This window comes from Astyanax mexicanus, chromosome 5 (genome assembly GCF_023375975.1).
Source record: "Astyanax mexicanus isolate ESR-SI-001 chromosome 5, AstMex3_surface, whole genome shotgun sequence".
Classification (NCBI taxonomy): domain Eukaryota; kingdom Metazoa; phylum Chordata; class Actinopteri; order Characiformes; family Acestrorhamphidae; genus Astyanax; species Astyanax mexicanus.
This window is the reverse complement of record NC_064412.1, coordinates 24,409,330-24,430,901: the sequence shown is the minus strand read 5'-3', so window position 1 is coordinate 24,430,901 and position 21,572 is coordinate 24,409,330. Positions and strand designations below refer to the sequence as shown.

The 21,572-nt window shown below is 40.0% G+C and overlaps 1 long non-coding RNA gene across 2 annotated transcripts; it reads right to left on the bottom strand.

Annotated features, from left to right (window-relative positions):
* LOC111193696 (uncharacterized) lies at positions 1–15,944 on the bottom strand. 2 transcript variants are annotated; one of them, XR_002650633.2, is made up of 3 exons: positions 15,873–15,944; positions 13,185–13,319; positions 1–2,245 (listed from the first exon to the last, which is right to left on the bottom strand). It is a non-coding gene; the product is annotated as an uncharacterized LOC111193696 (long non-coding RNA). The 2 variants fall into 2 exon arrangements; XR_007439238.1 differs by lacking the exon at positions 15,873–15,944 and adding an exon at positions 14,028–14,295.
* Between the last annotated feature and the right edge of the window lie 5,628 nt (positions 15,945–21,572).

Sequence of the window (21,572 nt, the reverse complement as noted above, 5' to 3'; positions counted from 1 at the left end):
TAAGACAAACTGGATTTATTAAATAATAAATGAACAAAGAAACAAACAAGGAATCAAACTAGAAATAAACAAGGATAAACAGAGAATATATATTTAACAAAGAACTAAGGAACGAGGAAATAACTATAGAAAACCGTGGGTAAACAAACAACATGGGAAGGTGCAAAGCATGACGAATACAGACTGAAACACAGGGCTATAAATAGACAGGAACACACACGGGAAGTAGAAACACCTGGGGCTAGGGGGCGGAGCTACAAATTACACACAGGTAAATGGAAAATAACTGGGGAACACACTGGGAAACGCAGTAACACAGGGAAACAGAGCAAGGGCGTGACAGTTACAACCAGAACTGAAATCATCTTAAAGTTGGGTCATGTGCCAGCTATGAGACCCTTTTTATGAGACCCCAGTACATATTCTGCATACTTTTAATTCTGCACCATTCTTTTATATACCATCAATTGGCACTGCAATGATATATGCAATTGCATGCTCTATTGCATAATAATCCATAGGCATGTGTAGACATCTCATAGGCCGTATGTCCATATTTACAGTACCTATGTACATTTCTAAAACTCATTCAGTGATGCCCTGTGGATGAGGGGCATTGTCATCCTGAGGACATACCAACATAAGATAAAGAAGTATCAGAACAAGCTTGTACTTATTTAAAGTGAATCCTCTAAGTAAAGGTACTTTACCCCAAAGCACAGAGCCACCAGACCCAGCAGGGTCTGTTCTGAAGGTATCCCCACTAATGCACTTCCCCACTTGTGGAGAACACAATAAATAAAGTCTCATCTAATTTCTTCTCTCTGTAGAAACACACTAGTCAAGCTTCATTAAATCAGTAAAGGCTTCACCCAGTGCCAGCAGCACAGTATAAGCACAATGGAAATACATTAGGAGTTGGGGGATGTTTTTTTACAGCCTTCAGTGGAGCTGGAAAAACATTCAGCAGCATATGTACTGCCACTCACATTCAGCAGCTCTTTATGTCCTCACTTCAGTAAAGAACCTTTAGGGCGTTCAAGGCCTTCAGAGAAAGCTGAGAATTTCTGAGAACTATATTATACAGTGCAATAAAAAAAATGCTTACTAGGAAAACTTGAATGACACAAACCAATATGTATTAAAGGTGCACCAGGACACTGCTGGTATCAAAATATAAGATCATATACAGCTCTGAAAAAAAAAAGAGTTTCTTTGATTTTACCAAATTGAAAATCTCTGGAATAAAATCAAGAGGAAGATAGATGATCACAAGCCATCAAACCAAGCTGAACTGCTTGAATTTATATACCGGGGGGGCATAAAGTTAACCAAAAGCAGTGTGTACGACTAGTGGAGGAGAACATGCCAAGATGCATGAAAACTGTAATTAAAATCCAGGGTTATTCCACCAAATCCTGATTTGTGAACTTTTAAAACTTTATGAATATGAACTTGTTTTCTTTGCATTATTTGAGGTTTAATGCCATTTCTCATTTTCTGCAAATACATGCTCTAAATGACAATATTTTTATATGACAACAATGTTCATTTCATCCAAACATATACATATAAATAGCAAAATCAGAGAATCTGATTCAGAAACTGAAGTGGGCTCTTAATTTTTCAGAGCTGTATATTAAGATAAAATATTTAACATCCAATCCAGCCTCTGTTCAGCTGTGGAGTAATTTTGGACCACTCCTCCTGGCAGAACTGTTTCAGCTCAGTTACATTTATAGGCCTTTCAGCATAAACTGTATTTCAGGTACTGCCACCACATTCCAACAGGGCTTTGGGACTAGGCTAATACAAAAGTTAATTTTAATTATATTTAAACTCTGCATATATTACGGTGGTAGTTTATTTCAACAAAAGTTCTTAAAATGCTAAAAAAGAAAATAATCAAATCAGGTTTTATTTCTCCGTATTTTATGTGCAGATGCAGGTAAGTGAGCTGTCCCACTAGACAACAGTAAAATAAGTCTTCAGAAACTGGATCTAATGCATCAGATCTGCTACTAAATCAACCAATTTGGGACCATTTCTGAAGAAAAACCTCCCTCTGGGCATTCTGGAAATCCTAGATATGCTACTGACTGTGAATATGAGAAGAAACACACCATTAAGTTTCTGTTTGTTGTTAATACTGGAATGTTCATGTACATTTCCACTTGCTTAGCCAAATCATAAAACTGGAATCCAGGGAGCTGCTGAACTTCTTTTCCACAAATTTTACTTTTCCCTGCAAAAAGAGAAATAGATTATTAAATAAAAAAGGAAAAATGGAAAGATAGAGAGATATGTATACAGAAAAGAAAAAAATAAATAAAGCAGGGATGGAAAACTTTTGATTTGATTTTGATTACCTCCAGCACAGTGTTAGCTATTATTACCTACTATTTTCAAAAAATCATTAAAAGAAAATATTTTGAATATTACATGGAGCTTAACAGTGAACAATCATTTTGTAAATCATTTAACACTTTTGTGTGTTTAGTTACCATTATCTGACAAATGAAATGGCTACAGCTTTACAAGAAAGAGTTTTTGTGGTTATTGGTGCTGTTTAGCTTGAAGGCTACTGCTAAATAACTTATATAACTAATGTTGAAACATTTAATAACATTTTTGATATATACACTAACATATTAGCATAATTTTGAGAGTTTATTTATAAATGTAGTTTAAGAAACTGGTTTAGGACCACTTCTGACTAGTAATATTAGAGTTACCTGAAAAAAAAGTGCTAGCTAACAGGCTGCCGGTGTTGCCTACAAGCATAAAATGCAAATTCTGGACAATTGGAACTAGATATAGGGCCACAGTTCAGCATTTGACGAAGAAAATAGAAGGTTTCAGGCTGACCATGACCATAGTTAGTTATACAGGGAGATATAGGGCACTCCATATGTTGTTTAGGATTAGCCCGGCTGGTGTAACAGAGTTAGAATTACCAGATAATATAATTAGTGAGTTTCACCAAAATTGCTCTACTATTATAAAAATGGGTAAAAAAAGTCTAAAAAGTTCATTTTTTTGTGAAAGTTTATATTTTTGTAAAAAAAAAGGTTAAATATATTTTTGGGAGCTTTTCATTTCTTGCTTTGACGTCCCTGCAGGCTGTGTCCCTCTGCTGCTGCCGTACCTCCATCAGACGAGTGAGAGCTCTGAGATGGATGGTTCGTAGCTGCTGCAGTTTCTCTCTAAAATATATATTTTCTAATCTTTATCTAGTTAAAAACTTTAAAAACACTGTTCTATAACTTTATAAAAATATCTAGTGCTCTATTTATTATAAAGTTTTGATAAGAAATGTTAACTTTATCGAGTTTAGTCTAGACATGTGCTCCGCACGTGCGGGCCGCATTATATAATTCATGTCTCTAAAGTAAAATGTGAATTAAGCTAATCCCTTTTTATCTTATTTTACTTTTTACAACCTCAGTGTGCTATACCTGCAGCCGTTCATTGCAAGACGTGAAGGATTATTTGATTTAATCTGTTTCAGGTATGTTGCTCCCTAGACTTTCCCTCCAAAGATGTTCTTTAAATATTTCTAAATATGTTATTAATTAATTAATTTTTCTAATGCTGTTGTGCTATAAGATAAAAAAATGCTTTCCTCTGTAAATTTTTGAATATGTTTTTATGAGAAAAACAAGCTATACGATCTAGGGCTGTCCCTAACGATTATTTTTTAAACGATTATTCTAACGATTATTTTTTTCGATTAGTCGACTAATCTATTTATTGAGAAACATATTTAAATAATTATTATTTTACGTTTTAAAGCAAACGATAAAATACTATATTTATATATAATAACAACAACAGCAACACAAGCCTACTAAACCAAACCCCACACTTATAATCACTTACATGTACAACACGTTTAGATCTATAACGCTAAAAATGGATAAGCTCCCATACACCACAACCGTGTGTTGCACTGTTTTCTGTGACCGCTAGATTTTGTGACCACGGGCAAGTAGTTCTCAGCAGACCGGTGCACTGGCCGATTCGAAACGTGTTCGTTTCTAATGTTTACCCCGACTGGCCAAAACGGTTCAGTTTAGGGCTGAGGGTAAGGTGTAGGTATAGAAAGCTTCCGTTTTGCCAATGAACGCTCATAACCGTGAGCACTGGTCACAAAATTCCGACGGTGACAGAAAACGGTGTAACACCGCAGCGCTAAAATAACTTAAGGCAGCTAGCTAGCTTAGCTAAACACCTGAACTTATGAATAATGCTACTGTTTCTGGAAACTGTGAAATGCCATGCACAAATATAAACCAAAAATGTATAATTTCTGCCTGTGGCAGGTTTAAAACCTTTGGTAGACAGCCTTAAGTCTTTTTAAGGACACCCGCGGAGACCCTGATGTAAACGGTAACTTACTGTGTGACCCTGTTGACATAGTGCTCCTGGATGTTTGCGCTTCAAGTGCTCCTTTTGCACGTATGGCAGAGGACCACATTGTTGCCCTTTTGCGTGAAATGCTCCCAAACTTTAGATGCCCGCTGGCGTTTTTTTGTAGCTGTTTTCACTACCGCAGTTCTACAGCGGGGGTGTTGTGCCGATTCTGTCCGCGAAGCGGGAGTCAGATTCAGCAGAGAGTCTCTCTCTCTCTCTGTCTCTCTCTCTGTCTCTCTCTCTCTCTCTCTCTCTCTCTCTCTCTCTCTCTCTCTCTCTCTCTCTCTGTGTGTGTCTCTCTCTCTCTCTCTCTCTCTCTCGCACGTGAACTCCTCCGCGTTTGACTTGCAGAACTGTGTTTAGCTGTTCTTAAAAATCATTTTAATTAAATAATAGTTCTATGCTTCTATGTTACCGTGTTAATTAACATATTTACGACGCGCCGACGCACGTTATGCAAATCGATGTATTTTCGTAATCGATGACGTCGATTATGTCGACGCGTCGCCCCAGCCCTAATACGATCACGTACATGTTATGTTAAAATACTGTTTTAAAAAAAAAGAACACTCAGACGAGTGAGAGCTCTGAGATGGATGTGTGCTATACCTGCAGCCGTTCATTGCAAGACGTGAAGGATTATTTGATTTAATCTGTTTCAGAATAAACAGAGTGGAAAGCAGCACTGGTCTGAGACTCTTTTACTGACCAAACAGTGGTCGTTTCAGTGGTGCCGTCGACTCCGTGATTCCTGGTCAGCTTGATGCAGATCGCCGTGGGTGTGCTGCGGAGATTCAGCGCGAAAGTGCTGTTGTGCTGCGAAGATTCAGCGCGGGAGTGCTGCGGAGATTCAGCGCGGCTGTGCTACCGAATTCAGCACGAAAGTGCTGTTGTGCTGCGGAGACTCTGCGCGGGTGTGCTGCCGAAATCAGCGCGGGTGTGCTGGTGTGTTTCCGAAACTCCTTCAGCGCGCGGACAGTGAGATCGCACCCTTTCAGCGCTGCGGAGCTCTTTGCAATGCTTTTAAAGCATTAGTCAGGTACAGGGGACTGCTGAATCGTTATTAAAGTGTGCATTTTTTTTGTTTTTTTTCTCTCTTTCACCTGATTTGTGTAAGTTTTAACGTTTACTGAATTCAGAGCTAAAATTGCAAGTAAGTCTATGTATTCTGTTGATATGGATCACAATTTGAGTTTTGGAAGGGGTAGAGGTTTTATGTCTGTGCCTGTGACACCTAAATTTAATGAGAAATATTTAGGTACTTCTGTGCTAACTGAGAGTAATGGTGATTCAGGGTTGGGTCAGGATTCAGTTGAATCTACTGTGGGGCAGTTTGCACAGGGTGGGCCAAGTCACTCTACACCTTTTGCTCATGTAAATCCAGTACAACAGCTGAGTGAAATGATTAGTCAAATGGGTTCACAGATTGGTGATGCTATCATTGAAAAACTAGCTTCACAGGGTTCAGTAAATTGCAATACGAACCAATGCACTGTACAGCAAGACAGACCTAGTGGTGGTGAAACGCCATTTATAAATGTGAGTGTCAGTCCTAATAGGGAACCAGTCATTTTCCGGGGTGATGATTCAGACAAATGCTCAGTTACAGAGTGGATTGACATGATGAAGTCCTATGTCAGAAAACAGAATTACACAATAGCTGAACAGTCAGATGAAGTACTCTGTAGGTTGATGGGTAGGGCTAGAGATGTAGTTCGAATAGGCTTGAGAAGCGATCCCACACTTAATGCCAGAGAAAATCCAGATGCAATCTACAACATACTGCTGCAGTATTTTAGTAAGACATCGTCATGCCTGCCACTTGCAGACTTTTATTCTACACTTCCAAGACACAAAGAAAATCCTGTTGATTACTGGATACGTGTCAACAAAGCAGCAGACCTCGCTGATGAGGGCCTTCGTCGTCAAGGCAGACACATGGAAAACATGACAGAGGAGGTAACCAGAATGTTTGTTAAGCACTGTCCAGACCCTGAGTTAGCTTATGTGTTCAAATGCAAGCCGATTCACGAGTGGAGTGCAAAACAGATTCAAGAAAGAATTGATGAATACCAGCGTGAAAAGAGATCTATGACTAGTGCATCAGGTGCTGTACATTTACGACACAATGCAACTGCTGCTCATGTGAAAGACAGTGATGTGACTGTAAATGGACAGACAGTGTCCAAATGCAGCAATAATGTCCCTAACACTAGCGAAACAATTGTGATGTCCCAACAACATGCCAGTCAGAGTGATGCCATGTTAAGTCGCATGATGACAATGCTTGAACAGGTCTTGGAAAAAGTCCAGAAAAAGAATGCAGTGACATCTAACCATCATGAGGGTAGAAGAAGGAGCTGGCGCAACATCACAACTTGCAGCGTGTGCGGTGAGAACGGTCATAGTACTAAATCGCACTGTTTCTCAGCGAAGTTATGTTTCCGCTGTTTCTCTCCAGGCCACACTAAAAGCTCATGTACAGCCAAACTGTCCCAGCAGAGCAATGTGCAGGAAAACTAACAGACCTGTGTATGGAGGGAGGATGCCCAGGTCAGATGGAACACTCCCAATATGAATTTAAAGCTCAAGATGGATCAGAACAAACTGTTTTTCAGAACACACAAAAGATTAGGAGCAGTGACAGTCTGTTTTATACTTCAGTAATGGTCGAAAACAAAGTGCCACTCAAAGCTATGCTAGACAGCGGATCCATGGCGTGTACGCTCAGTGAAGCAGCAGAACTGAAGCTTGTTGAAGCTGGAGCCGTGACTGAAACAAGTCGGTCAGACACTGATGTAATACTCATTGGATGTGGAGGTAGCCGTGTGAAGCCAAAGTCTACAATAGAGCTCACCATGGAGATTTATGGCTGCAATATTTCTGTTCCTGCTCTTGTAGTCCAAAATCAATCAGATGATCTAATTATTGGCACTAATGTTATTAAGCATGTTCTTAGTCATCTGAAACAAAACAGTCACTACTGGAAGGTGATTTCTACTCCCACCTCAGACTGTCATGAATCTGAGCAGTTCTTGTCTCTTCTTGCTGGTCTTAGTCGCTGGACCAGTGGTGACGCTCCTGACAAAGTTGGTACAGCAAAATGCAACACAGCTGTCACTTTAGATGCTGGTACTGAATATCTGTTGTGGGCTAAGCTACCTGGAAAAACTGTAGTATCGCCTGGCAGTACTGTTATCGTGGAACCCACCTCCTCACGTGCTGCTCCCAGAGGTTTGATGGTTGCCCGGGTTGTGACACCTTTATGGGGAGATAAATGGATCCCATTAAAAGTGCTGAATGCATCTTCCAATCCTATTACTATAAGGAGAAATGCCAAACTTGCAGATGTTTTCACATGTTTAGCTCTTGAAGACATGAAACGTCCAGAATCACTGTGTAGCAAAGTCCAGATTACTAGCCATGGTCAGAATGTTCCCAAAGGCTCTGACATTTCCAGATCCCATGAGAGTAACACAGCAGATGTGAAAGAAAAACTGAAGCTTGCGGGCCTGAGCGATCTTGATTTAGAGTCGTGTGATGTTTCTGAAACATGGAAAGACAAACTAGCAGACTTAGTTCTCAAGTATGAGGACATTTTCTCTCGTCATCATCTTGACTGTGGTGAAGCCAAAGGGTTTGTCCACAGAATCCACCTTGTTGACGACAAGCCATTTCGGCTACCATTTCGCAGGGTGCCTCCTGCTGAGTATCAGAAGCTAAAACGTGTCTTGGATGAGATGGAAGAGAGGGAAATAATCAGAAAGTCTACCAGTGAGTATGCCTCGCCACTTGTTCTTGTCTGGAAAAAGAATGGCGACTTAAGAGTGTGCACTGACTTCAGATGGCTAAACAAGCGGACACTGAAAGATGCACATCCACTGCCTCATCAGGCTGATTGCCTGGCCGCTCTTGGAGGAAATGCACTGTTCAGTACAATGGATCTGACATCTGGTTTTTACAACATGCCTCTCCATGAGGATGACCGAAAGTACTCTGCATTCACGACACCGATAGGGCTATATGAATATAACAGACTTCCGCAAGGTCTTTCTAATAGTCCTGGCAGCTTCATGAGAATGATGACTAGCATATTCGGTGACCAGAATTTCCTAAGTCTCTTGTGCTACCTTGATGATCTTTTGGTGTACGCACCAACAGAAGCACTGGCTTTAGAACGCTTAGAGCTAGTTTTCAGTCGCTTGCGTTTGCACAACCTGAAGTTAGCACCTAAAAAGTGTTGGTTCTTCAGGCGGTCAGTTAAGTTTCTTGGCCATATTGTGGATGAATCAGGAGTGTCTACAGACTCCAGCAAGGTAGATGCTATCAGCCAGATGTGCACCAAAGACTTAATGGAGCAAGACGGTGTCACTCCCTCTCCATCTCGTATTAGATCATTTCTGGGCATGGTTAACTTCTATCAACACTTCATACCAAGTTATTCAGCCACTGCAAAGCCTCTGTTTGAGTTGGTAGCAGGCCAGAAGCAAAAGCGTAGGGGTAGACCCTGTGCAAAAGTTCGCACCCAGCACCGAAAGTTGTCTCCAAGTGACTGGACATCAGCTCATCAACAAGCATTCGATGCACTTAAGTCCTCTTTGCTGACCTGTGTCGTGTTAGCGCATCCTGATTTTACTAGACCCTTTATTCTGTCCACAGACGCTTCGCTAGATGGTTTAGGTGCTGTTCTCTCACAAGTTCAAGAAGGCCAAAGTAGAGCCAGACCCATTGCTTTTGCGAGCAAATCACTCACACGTGCTCAGAAGAAATATCCTGCACATCGTCTCGAGTTTCTTGCGCTAAAGTGGGCTGTGTGCGACAAATTTAGCCACTGGTTGAAAGGTCATGTATTCACAGTGTGGACGGACAACAACCCGCTTACCCATATCATGACCAAACCTAAACTTGATTCATGTGAACAGAGATGGGTTGCAAAGTTGGCTTCATATGAGTTTGATATCAAGTACATTCCTGGCCCTAGAAACATTGTTGCAGATGCACTCAGTCGCAAGCCATTTGTTAAACAGACCATCGGCAAGCGGATCTTGAAAGACTCCTATGATGAACTGCTTAGAGAAACTGTTCCTGTCTCTAACGATTCAGTTCAGAATGCTTTCAGGTGTTCAAGCTGCCCTACAGATCATTTCACAAGTTTGGGACAGAAAACGTGTGCACCAGTGTGCCACAAGAATCATTCTCTTTCTAGAGAGGAAGTGTCGGCTATTCTAGAGACACACAGTGTATGGGACTCTGGAGCTAGAGTGCGTGCTACAGACGTGTTGGATCACTTACCCCAGATGATTTCATCTGATGCTGATATCATCCCTTATTCAGAGAGAGAGCTGCGTGAGGCCCAAATGACAGATCCTGTGTTGTCGAGAGTGCTGAACTATGTGGTCAGAGGACGGAGACCATCAAGACGAGAAAAGGCCAGAGAGTCTTTAATGGTTCTAAGGTACTTAAAACACTGGGATAAATTGGTCACTTGCAGTGGCATTCTGTATCGAGTATGCAAAGATCAAATCTCAAAGAAGAAAAGACACCAATTTATTGTCCCTGACTCTTTCAAACAAGAAGTCTTAAAAGGCGTCCATGACTGTGCAGGGCATCAAGGGCAATTTAGGACCTTGGCAATAGCTCGTCAGAGATTCTTTTGGCCCCATATTGACAGGGATGTGCGTGAATATGTCAGACACTGTCCTAGATGCGTCATTGGTAAATCTGCTGATCCTGAGGGTAGAGCCCCATTAGAGAGTATCAAAACTACGTCACCTCTTGAGATCGTATGCATTGATTTCTGGTGTGCGGAAGACCGCAACAATAGGTCTGTTGATGTACTTGTGGTCACAGACCATTTTACCAGGTTATCGCACTCATTTCCATGTAAAGACCAATCTGCAAAGCAGGTAGCTAAGCAGTTATGGGACAAGTATTTCTGTATATATGGATTCCCAGAGAGAATTCATTCTGACCAAGGAGCTTCATTTGAGAGTCAGTTGATCAGTGAGTTGCTTAAGATCGCTGGAGTCAGAAAGTCCCACACAACTCCTTACCACCCAATGGGTAATGGCAGTGTTGAACGGTTTAATAGAACCTTGGGAAATATGATTCGCGCTCTTACCCCTGACGCTAAGAGAAATTGGCCACAACAGCTGCAAACTTTGACGTTCATGTACAACTGCACAGTGCACGAGACAACAGGCTACCCTCCTTTCTTCTTGATGTTCGGTAGGGTTCCACGCCTTCCCATTGATTTGATGTTCAAAAACATCTTGAAAGACCCTGAGATTGGCAGTTATGATCCTTACGTCAAGTCTCTGACAAAAGACCTTAAAGACGCAATGCTGGTAGCTCAACAACATGCTGACAAAGAACAGCGTCGTCAAGAGCAGATCTACAACCGTCGTGTGAAGGGTTCACAAATCACAGTTGGTGACAGAGTTTTGGTCGCAAATAAGAGAGAGAGAGGAAAGCGAAAAACTGCAGACAGATGGGAGTCCACAGTCTACACTGTTGTCGGTGTGAACGAGTCAACTCACACATACAGAATCCATAATCCTGTAACAGGTCAGGACAGAGTTGTTCATCGTAACTTGCTGATGCTTGCAAATTTTCTTCCCTTGGACATGGATGCAGTGTCAGATGCCTCCTTTGCTGAATCCCAATCAAGTGTGTCACATGACATCTCTGACGTGGATGAAAGTCTGCCCAGAACAGACATTTCTGAAGAAACGTGCACAAGAATTCAAGACTGGGTATCTAGTTTGCCTTGTAGTGAGGATAATGTGAGCAGCATTGAAAATGTTGAAGCCCCACAAACTGTACAGTCCCCAGTCCCAAGTCAGGCACACACAGGACAGACTTTTCACTCAGAAAATGTAGACCAGCTCAGTGATGACACCAGATCTGATTTAGCCACATCTGAAAACCATGTACATGCACGCACTAGTGAACCTCCAACACAAACTGTTAGTTCAAGTTCTGTACATGAGGTTAGGTCACGTGTGGGTCGCATAGTTAAGCCAGTTGATCGCTTGATTTACACTATGTCGAAGCAGGTAACTGACAGAAAAAGTTATAAAGCCATTGATAAGTTTGCTAAGTCAGTTTTTCAAGTATTCAAATGAGTCAGTTCTAATGTTTTACAGTTCTAGGAAGGTCAAGAAGACACCTTAAAAAAAAGTTTTTTTATTTTATTCTGTTCTAATAACATTGCAAACTATTCTGGGTTAGCTCAACTTTTTTTTTTTTCTTTTTTTCTCTTTCTTTTTTTTTTGTTTTGGCTCAGTGATAGAGTGTAACTTATTGTGGAACAGGGTTACTGTGGGATGTCGGCTGCATCCTGCTTCCAGAAAATGGTGGAGAATTGGCGCCATTCTCTTTCCCTTTTCATCCCTGGTTGGGATACTCTTTTAAGTTGGAGAATTGTGAATTACCTGTGTCCAAGGAAAATGAAAATTTAGTGTGTGATTTTTGTATCTGAGTGCCCAAGCAATATGTGTGTTCATTTTGGTGAAATTCAGTGGGGGAGGGTGTAACAGAGTTAGAATTACCAGATAATATAATTAGTGAGTTTCACCAAAATTGCTCTACTATTATAAAAATGGGTAAAAAAAAGTCTAAAAAGTTCATTTTTTTGTGAAAGTTTATATTTTTGTAAAAAAAAAGGTTAAATATATTTTTGGGAGCTTTTCATTTCTTGCTTTGACGTCCCTGCAGGCTGTGTCCCTCTGCTGCTGCCGTACCTCCATCAGACGAGTGAGAGCTCTGAGATGGATGGTTCGTAGCTGCTGCAGTTTCTCTCTAAAATATATATTTTCTAATCTTTATCTAGTTAAAAACTTTAAAAACACTGTTCTATAACTTTATAAAAATATCTAGTGCTCTATTTATTATAAAGTTTTGATAAGAAATGTTAACTTTATCGAGTTTAGTCTAGACATGTGCTCCGCACGTGCGGGCCGCATTATATAATTCATGTCTCTAAAGTAAAATGTGAATTAAGCTAATCCCTTTTTATCTTATTTTACTTTTTACAACCTCAGTGTGCTATACCTGCAGCCGTTCATTGCAAGACGTGAAGGATTATTTGATTTAATCTGTTTCAGGTATGTTGCTCCCTAGACTTTCCCTCCAAAGATGTTCTTTAAATATTTCTAAATATGTTATTAATTAATTAATTTTTCTAATGCTGTTGTGCTATAAGATAAAAAAATGCTTTCCTCTGTAAATTTTTGAATATGTTTTTATGAGAAAAACAAGCTATACGATCACGTACATGTTATGTTAAAATACTGTTTTAAAAAAAAAGAACACTCAGACGAGTGAGAGCTCTGAGATGGATGTGTGCTATACCTGCAGCCGTTCATTGCAAGACGTGAAGGATTATTTGATTTAATCTGTTTCAGAATAAACAGAGTGGAAAGCAGCACTGGTCTGAGACTCTTTTACTGACCAAACAGTGGTCGTTTCACTAGCCCACAGATACCCAGGCAGGGCAGCCAAAATGGATAACCACGCCTTCTTACAACAGCAGAACAACAACAGTCATGCAGTCTAGATTTTAGGATTCTAGATTTTTGTTGTTTTTTACAGTCATTGTGTTTAATATTAGTAAACTCTTGGCTTAATTGGAGAAAAAAATATAATATGACTAAAGCTTATAAGCACATGTTTCTTTAATTACAGTACTATTAGGACAGTTTGACTATGTTTTTTTGATCTTTCAGCAGAAATTGAAACAAAATTGTGGGTTTCATAAGACTTACACTCATGCTGTACTTAAGATAATATCTGTAACATCCAAGAAACCCTAAAAGCCTAAAGGTAGCAGAAATAGCAGTCCAGTTTGTTGTGGTCAGGTCTTAAGTACCTACTGGCAGTGGTCCTGGAAACCAGCCAAGCTGCAAGAGACAGAGAGAAACTGAGACAAACTCAGACAGATAGAGAAAGAGACCTTATTCTTTCTTGACACAACATTAATTTGAACTTCAGAATAAACCCATCTCTTCCTTAGCTCTTTTGTTCAAGTGAATTCTTTGTGTAATGTTCTTAAGTTTTCAAATGTGACTCATATGTGACCTCGTAAAAAGTGCAAAACAGATATTTTACCTTTTTTAACTGAGGAAAACAGCAATGTGGGCATATACATATAACTGCCACTTTATTAGAAAACACCTTGTTGATCCAGTGTGCTGGTGTATGGTATGTACCATATTTTTCGCACTATAAGGCGCACTTAAAACCCTTCAATTGTCCCAAAAATCAACAGTGTGCCTTATAATCCAGTGCGCTTTATGTACACATTTCTCAAGCACCAAGGCTGGAGCAGTATTAGCATTAGCCTCTAACCACAGTGTTAGTGTTACTTGTTAACAGTGTTAATTATCTTAAGCCTGCATGTTTACCATGTTAAAACATACTATGTGGGACAAACCACTAGCGAATAACACCCTGGCTTACCGGAAACACTCAGGGTTCCTCAGTATAGCTCTGTTGGGTGGCATTTACTAGCTGTTGCCGCTAACCGTGGCTAAAGCTGCTGCTAACTGCGCTATTGAAAATATTGGAAATCTAGGCTTACTGTAAATAAACAGAAGTGCTTTACTCACCCAAATAAACAGTTTCCAGGAGAGATATCTGTGTAGATTACTGTGCGACACCCCTGTTCCTTACTATTGTTGCTTTTAAAATGCGCCTTATAATCTGATGCCCCTTATTTATGAAAATAAACCAGAAAATAGAGATTTATTGAAAGTGCGCCTTACAATATGAAGCACCTTATAGGTCATAAAATACAGTATAAAGACCTGCTAACAGGCTAACAATCAGAACTGTTGAACTGTTGAAAATGGTGGATGTTTAAAGATTCTCCTGCTCTAGCACATAAACAGCTGAATAACTGCCATAGTTAACAGGGAATCACTGGTCTGACCTGGTCAGCTGTGCTTTTGCCCTTCACCAGGGGTCAGTTTCTGTCCAATGAGCTGCTGCTGTTGGCTGCATATTTTTAGGTTGTGAACCGCTCTCAGCCAATCAGGTGCATTGACGCAAGTGTTAACCCTGACAACACCATGTTGTCTGATACACTCCTGCTTATGTTGGGAACGGTCCAGTACTCAAATAAATCATGGTCAACAGCAAACACTGCTGACATAGAAATGACCATCAGTAAGTGGGGGTAGAAGGGGGCTGAGAAATGGTGTAAAACACATTGTGTTACAGTGTCTAATTGTACACCTACAGGTTAAAACTGACCCGTATGGTGGGTGGACATTATACATTATGGTGACCATAGACTGGTAGGCAATGTAGGTGTTTCTAATAAGGTGTATGGTGATTGTACATAGAATGAATCAGGTCTGTTAAGAATTCAAAGCAGGCATGTTTTTTTTTTTACCGCAGTAGTTACATCAGAGTGCTAGAAGTTTTGAGAGAGATAAACAGCTGAATTTTCTTCTGGAAAAAGTGTGTGTGTGTGTTATGTGTTTGTATATAATTTAGATTCAGTTGTGGTGGTTCCACTGGTGGAGCATTATTTACCATTCTGGTGTTGGGTTGGAAGTCAGATAAGTGTCGAACTTAAACTGAAAACACTAAATAAAAACATAGAGACAGGTGTCAAAAGCTTTACTGAATCTTTTCCTGATAAAATCGGTTTAAATGTGTTAATGCTTCGAAAAAGCTTTGTATAAAAACATAACCGCTGGTACAGTTGCCTCTGTTTGTAAGACCCAAGGCTGAAATGTTGAAATGTTTTCAATGCTCAGCTTCCAATTAAGATAATAATAAATGCGTCACAAAGTATTTTTTTGTAAAATGTGTTATTTTATAGAGCGTTATATTAGCCATTGAGGCTAATGTATAGCATGACTGCGTTAGCCAGCATAGTCCAGATCACTCTAGCTAACCTTGCTAACTAGCTAGCTTGCTAGATATCTCAATATCCTCTGGCTTGTTATCCCAGCTACACACAGAACACTGATATAAATGCGAACAGTCAATTTTTAAAATGAATTTAAATGTTTGTCCCTAGTAAGCTACCCTAGTGGTTGTGATAAATTACCAGTTGCGATAAATGACCTGGCTAAAGAAATTAACCTGTTTGTCATCTGTCTTGTTGTCCTTCTGAGCTCAAAGTTTTCACCACTGGTCAAACTCACTGCCAATATTAATTTGTTTTATTTCATCTTTGGTCATTAAGCTTTGTCGACAAATGCTGAGGCTTTTAAGGCTGCAGCACCGCTGTTGTGTTTTTAAACCTGGCAATTAACCTCATTGTGGAATTGGTGTTGGTGAATAAGCAGCAAGATGAGTCAAAGGCCACACCCACACAGATTTCTGTGATGTAGCACACAGTTTTAGTAAGAAAATACGGAAAGAAGCTCTGCTAAGAAGATATGACAGAGCTTATACTTCCCTTAATATCTGATGAGTACAAAAACTTGCTGTTTTACCTTGTGGGAACTCGATCACTTTTTCCCACAAGAAGGGCAGCCAGTAGAGCATGTTGTCTGGGTTTTTTTTTTGTTCGTTTTTCTGCCAGTGTGGTGAAGTACTTGGAAAAAAAAAACTGAAACAAAGACAAAAACTGCAAATGAACTGTGAATTGATAGCAGCGCATCTATCAGTCTGAAATACAAACTGCTGTATCTATGCATGTCCTCAGTGCAGGAACATCTATTACAACAAACTGTGGAAATTGGAGGACAATTGAGCCCTTCTAACTCACAGCAGGATTTGTACAGCTCTCTGTGTGCAAACCTCAACACCTTTCATCACTTTTGTATCAACAGGGCTTCCATTAATGATATAACTAGTGACAGACAGACACACACACACACACAGGCGGGTTCTATAAGAACAGAGAGAGCTAGTGTTGTACCATAAGTCTGAGTAGCAGTTCAAAAGCCTGGACACATCAGGGAAGCGTCAGGGAAGATCCAGATGGCACAATGACATCCAAGTTCAAGATGCACTGAATTGACAGCAGTAATACTGTTTTAATATATATTTTATTCAGGTTTTGCTTATGTGGAAATTATTCACTTGGCACACCTTTTACTTTGTATGTAGAAAAGCAAGGTAGGAGTTGCACAGAGGAGGAGACCAGTGGGCAAAAACAGTGACACTGAAGGTATAGTGTGTGGTACATCTCTGGAGTTCTGGATCTGGTCTTCTCCTGTCTGTGAAGTGTATGTTGTGTCCCCCACAGCGACTGCCATATTTTATTTGGATACTCAATGTTCCTTCGACTTCCTGAAATAGGTTTATTGGCCATGCCAAATAGCCCCTGTGTGTGTGGTGAATGGGCAGACAAATGCTTATAACATTGCATAACCTAGGTCATATTAGTGTAAATATTGTTAATATAATATTATTTCTATTAGATAATGGTATGGCTGTGCCTGTATTTCCTGTGCTTTTTCTGTGTCTCTTCTCCTAGAAGCTGAGCTTGCAGCTCTGCCTGAAGGTGAGTAAAAAAGGCGGGAAAACCACAATGCCAATGTTTGACTGAAACAAAGCTGAGACAGAGAAAGCTAGAGCTTTGTCGGCTTGACTGTGTGTGATTTGGGAGTGAAGCATAGCTTCTGAAAAAAATAACTGCACTGTGTGGGTGTAAAACACATCTACTGCTAACAGGTAAACAGTCTTTAAGCTGAAACCTGGTGGAAAGGCAAAAATTTGCATGTAAACTGATGTGATCCAAATCACCAAGACATCAGCAGATGCATAAAATAACACACTAACAATACATATTTAAATGTGTGAATGCTACACTGTATATATACGGAAGTGATTACAATATTAGCACAAATGTATATAATTAAACTATCTGTTACCCTGTTGGGCAAAGTCTCTAGCCTGAATACAAAATGACATTTGGTTGGGCATGGTTTAGACATTCCTAGAAAATACTTGCCGTGTGTAGGTGAGCATAATCCTGCCAAAAAGTGCCAGTTGTGTCACTACTGAGGTGACTAGTTTTCATTTTCCAGCAGGACCTAGGACCTGCCCACAGTGCTAAAACTAACTACCAAATGCAGACCATGACATGTCTGTTCTTGATTGGTTAGCCAACTCTTCAGAGCTAAATCCAACAGAAAATCTAAGAGGTATTGTCAGTATAGGAAGATGAGAAACACCTCTCAGCAGTGCCAAAGACTGATTGCATGGATGCCATGCCATGGATCCTGAGCCTGCAGTGGTGGAGCAGATGAGAGGTTACAGTGCAGCGGTAAGGCTCCCTCTTCTGGTACACACACACACAAACACCCAAAATCATTCTGCATTACAGACAATACAGAGACAAACCTAAGGGGCCAGTTGTTCAAAGGTAATCTGATCGGATTTTGGTTATCGGATTGGATCAAATCTGGAAAACGGGTTGTTCAAAAGGGAAAGAAGCATTCTGAAATCGGATCAGATCACGTAATCCAATCCTAGTTTGTAAATGGATCAAACCTTCAGTTTCTGTTGTTCAAAACTTTTCAGTAGGATTTGGATAACTTTGATCCAAAAAAACAGGATTACCCTGATCCCAACAAGGGGTAGGATTTCAAGGGGGATTTCAGGAAGTAAATGTGGTAAAACTTTAAAATCAAAGTTTTAAAGTAAAAAAAAATACATTTGTACAATTTAGTGTATATACATTTACTTCTATTTTGCACTTGACCTGTTTAACCGTTACAGTAATAAAGTAGACATTGGCTACCAATTAAGCCTTTTACTATAGTAACGTAAAAATAAAAACAATCTTGACCCCATTAAATAAACCCCCCAAAAGATTTCAATAACAAACAAAAATAATATATTCATTTTTTCATCTACGTCACTGTCATTCATCACTGTACATTAATGTCAAAGAAACATTTATCAGATATGAAGCTGTCAAAAATAATTTCGAACAATTGAAAAGAACACCAGAGTTTGTTCTGGTTCTTCAACAGGCTCAGGTGCATCATGAACATCACAGAGAGGGACATTGCGTCTGGTAGCAACATTGGGCAGGACAATACATGCAAGTGTTATGTTGCATGCTCCCTGTGGTTCGACTCGCAAATAGTTAAGGCATGCAAAGCGTCTCTGCAGAACACTCGATTGCTCGTATTGTTTTGCAATAAGCAGTATCTTGTTACTGCAAGAAAAGGAGTCATCAACCCCTGTTGGTTCTTCTATCTGTTTTTTACATAGCTGGTAATCCGGATTAGGTAATCCTGAAAACTGTGTTTCTGGATCAGGTTGATCCAATCCAATATTGCTTTGAAAAACTGGCTTAAAAGTAAGACAGATCACCTGATCCTGGATAGCAAAAAATGTGATTACCAAATCTGGATAATTTTGATCCGGATTACATTTTTTGAACAACTGGCCCAAGGAGATAACAAAATATCAGTATACATATATTCATGTCATATATGTATATATTTTTAATTGTATTAAAAATGACCATTAATGGTGATTGTATTTATACATTTGTGCTTCTGGTCAAACTGCATGTGTTTTTGGATGTCAAAAACAAATAGGACAGTGTCTCTCTCTCTTTCTGGCTCATCCTGAACTGAAAGTGCTACGTATGGCGTCACATCAGGAGCGCAAAAATACCAGGTAAAAAAAAATTAACCAGTGTGTTTTAATATTTTGCGTGTGTAAATTAACTTCTTGCGAGCGAAATCTGAAGCTCACGAGCAAAAAAAGGGGATTGTGTGAGCACTGGACAAAATATCCGAGCTTCATTTTTCTCCTCACAGGTATTTAATTTCCTCTCAAATTCACAGTTTTCCTCGTGCGCTGTACGAATTACGACACTGTGTTGAAACTGTGTTGCTGTATCACTTAATGGCGACATCTGCTGGACTAAGAAAGTCATTGCAAGCAACTGCGCGAAGAAATGCATCGGTCACGTGGTTTTCCTTAAAATGATACGCGGTCTGACACAGGGGTTCGCCTTGTTTGCTCGGTGCATGCGCTGAAGTTTCAGTGTCGTCAGACCCATCGCTACCAAACGATACAGGAAGTGTATCGGTCACGTGGTTTTCCTTAACTTGATACGCGCACCGACACGGGGTTTCACCTTGACAGCTCGGCGCATGTGTCGAGGTTTCAGGGTCGTCAGACCCATCACTATAAACGAGAGAACCGGTCGCTCCGGGCAGACAGAGCCGGAGGGTCGGTCGCTCCAGGCTCTGAATGAGAGAGCCGGTCCCGGGCTAACAGCGCCGGAGAGCGGGCTGTTTGGATGTTAGCATAGCCAGCTAACTAACTCTCCTGCCGTCCTTTTTTCTTCGCCCTCCTCCGGCTCATGTAGGTCCGTCCGTCACAAACCCTGGAGATATCAGCCAATAGAATTAGCTGAGGAAGGCGACACTGACTCCGCCCCCAACTGTCAAAACCACCTTTATCAGCACAAAAGCCTTGCTCAAGCAAAAACAAAAGCCGCAGGTAATTTGCATGGCGCGCGAGGAGAACTGTGAGTTTGAGAGGAAAATAAAACAACCGAGAGGAGAAAAATTAAGCTCGATAGAGATATTCTTTTCACCGTGCACACAATTCCCCTATTTTTGCCGGTCTGGATTATTGAGGGAGAAGCTAATAGTTTAAATGCAGTATCCAAGATGGCTGCTGTGGAGAGTATTGTTGTCATACTGTGTGCTGCGTGATTAGTTTTAAGTCTCGCCTGTTGGAGCTTCTCAGGTTGGATATTTTACCATGTTCCTCATGTCTCCATGTTTCTTTTACTGAGTTTTCGTTACTCTTTGTTACTAGGAGCTGTTTTGATTTTTAGGTGTTTTACCTGTAGTTCCTAACTTTGTTTTATATGGTGATATATTTGTGACACCTGGGGTTTCAGGCAGGTAAGAAAGGTGCACCTATACATTTCACACCATGTAGGAGTCTACTCTGTTTAGTAGTGATGGCAAACCGAGTCTTTCTGAAGCACTGAATCCTTTTTCCTAACTGTATTGAAAAAAGGTTCATTACTCTGAGCTTCTTAACACATTGGACATTACCGGCATCTGGTGGCCAAAACCTGAAAAGGCTTTGTGTATTGAGTGGACAAGGGGCCTTTTTCTTTTTTTCTTTCTTTTTTTTTATTAACAGCTTTTAAAATAATAATAATTTTAATGTTTTATAATAAGACATTACACTAATATATTTTGAATTAATATATAACACACTTGTATCTTGATAAGGCACAAGGGATAAACTACACTTGTAATTCTAATTGCATTCACATTATTGCTTATCCTTCACAATGTTATTAACCTGTAAATGTATACCAAATTCTGTTATATTCGCATTCTCCCAAGCAGAATTTATTACACGTTTACATGTGTTACTAGTCCATTGCCTATTTTTCCATAGGCAAGGCTCGTGTGGATTTGCTGCACAGGGTATATGAAACAATTTTATAAAAGAACTTTATGCTCATGTATGATTGAAAATGCTTGTGTAGGGAGCAGTGGCCACATGATTAAATGGATGTGGTTGTGTACATGTGTAATTCATTTATATATATAAATATATATTAACTATATTAATAAATAATTTTCCACAGTGCTGGGGTTCATTTGTTTTTCTTTTTTTTTTTTTTAGTCGCAACTTCTCCCACCTTTAAAAATATCCGCTGACATGGGAGGAGGCTGGTGTGCATAAAAACGCTCTCACACTCTCGCGCCCCTCAAAAAAGACCTGAATCCAAACACACAAAATCTGCCTCTGGGGAAATATCTTAAATATCATGATACACTAGAAAGAGAAAACAAATCATTTATTTTATTCAATTCATACCTTCAGGACCACATCTTTTATAGGGATGTCCATGCAGGTAAAAGAGGGTGTGGAAAAAGGGGTACTGGACTGGCCTGCATGCAGTCCTGATCTGTCCCAAGTGGAGAATTTTGAAATGGTTACACGTCTTAAAACTTGATTGCAGGATAAATAAGACAAAATAACACCTGAAACACTTAATCGCTAGGGGCCAGTTGTTCAAAAAATGTAATCCGGATCAAAATTATCCAGATTTGGTAATCACATTTTTTGCTATCCAGGATCAGGTGATCTGTCTTACTTTTAAGCCAGTTTTTCAAAGCAATATTGGATTGGATCAACCTGATCCAGAAACACAGTTTTCAGGATTACCTAATCCGGATTAC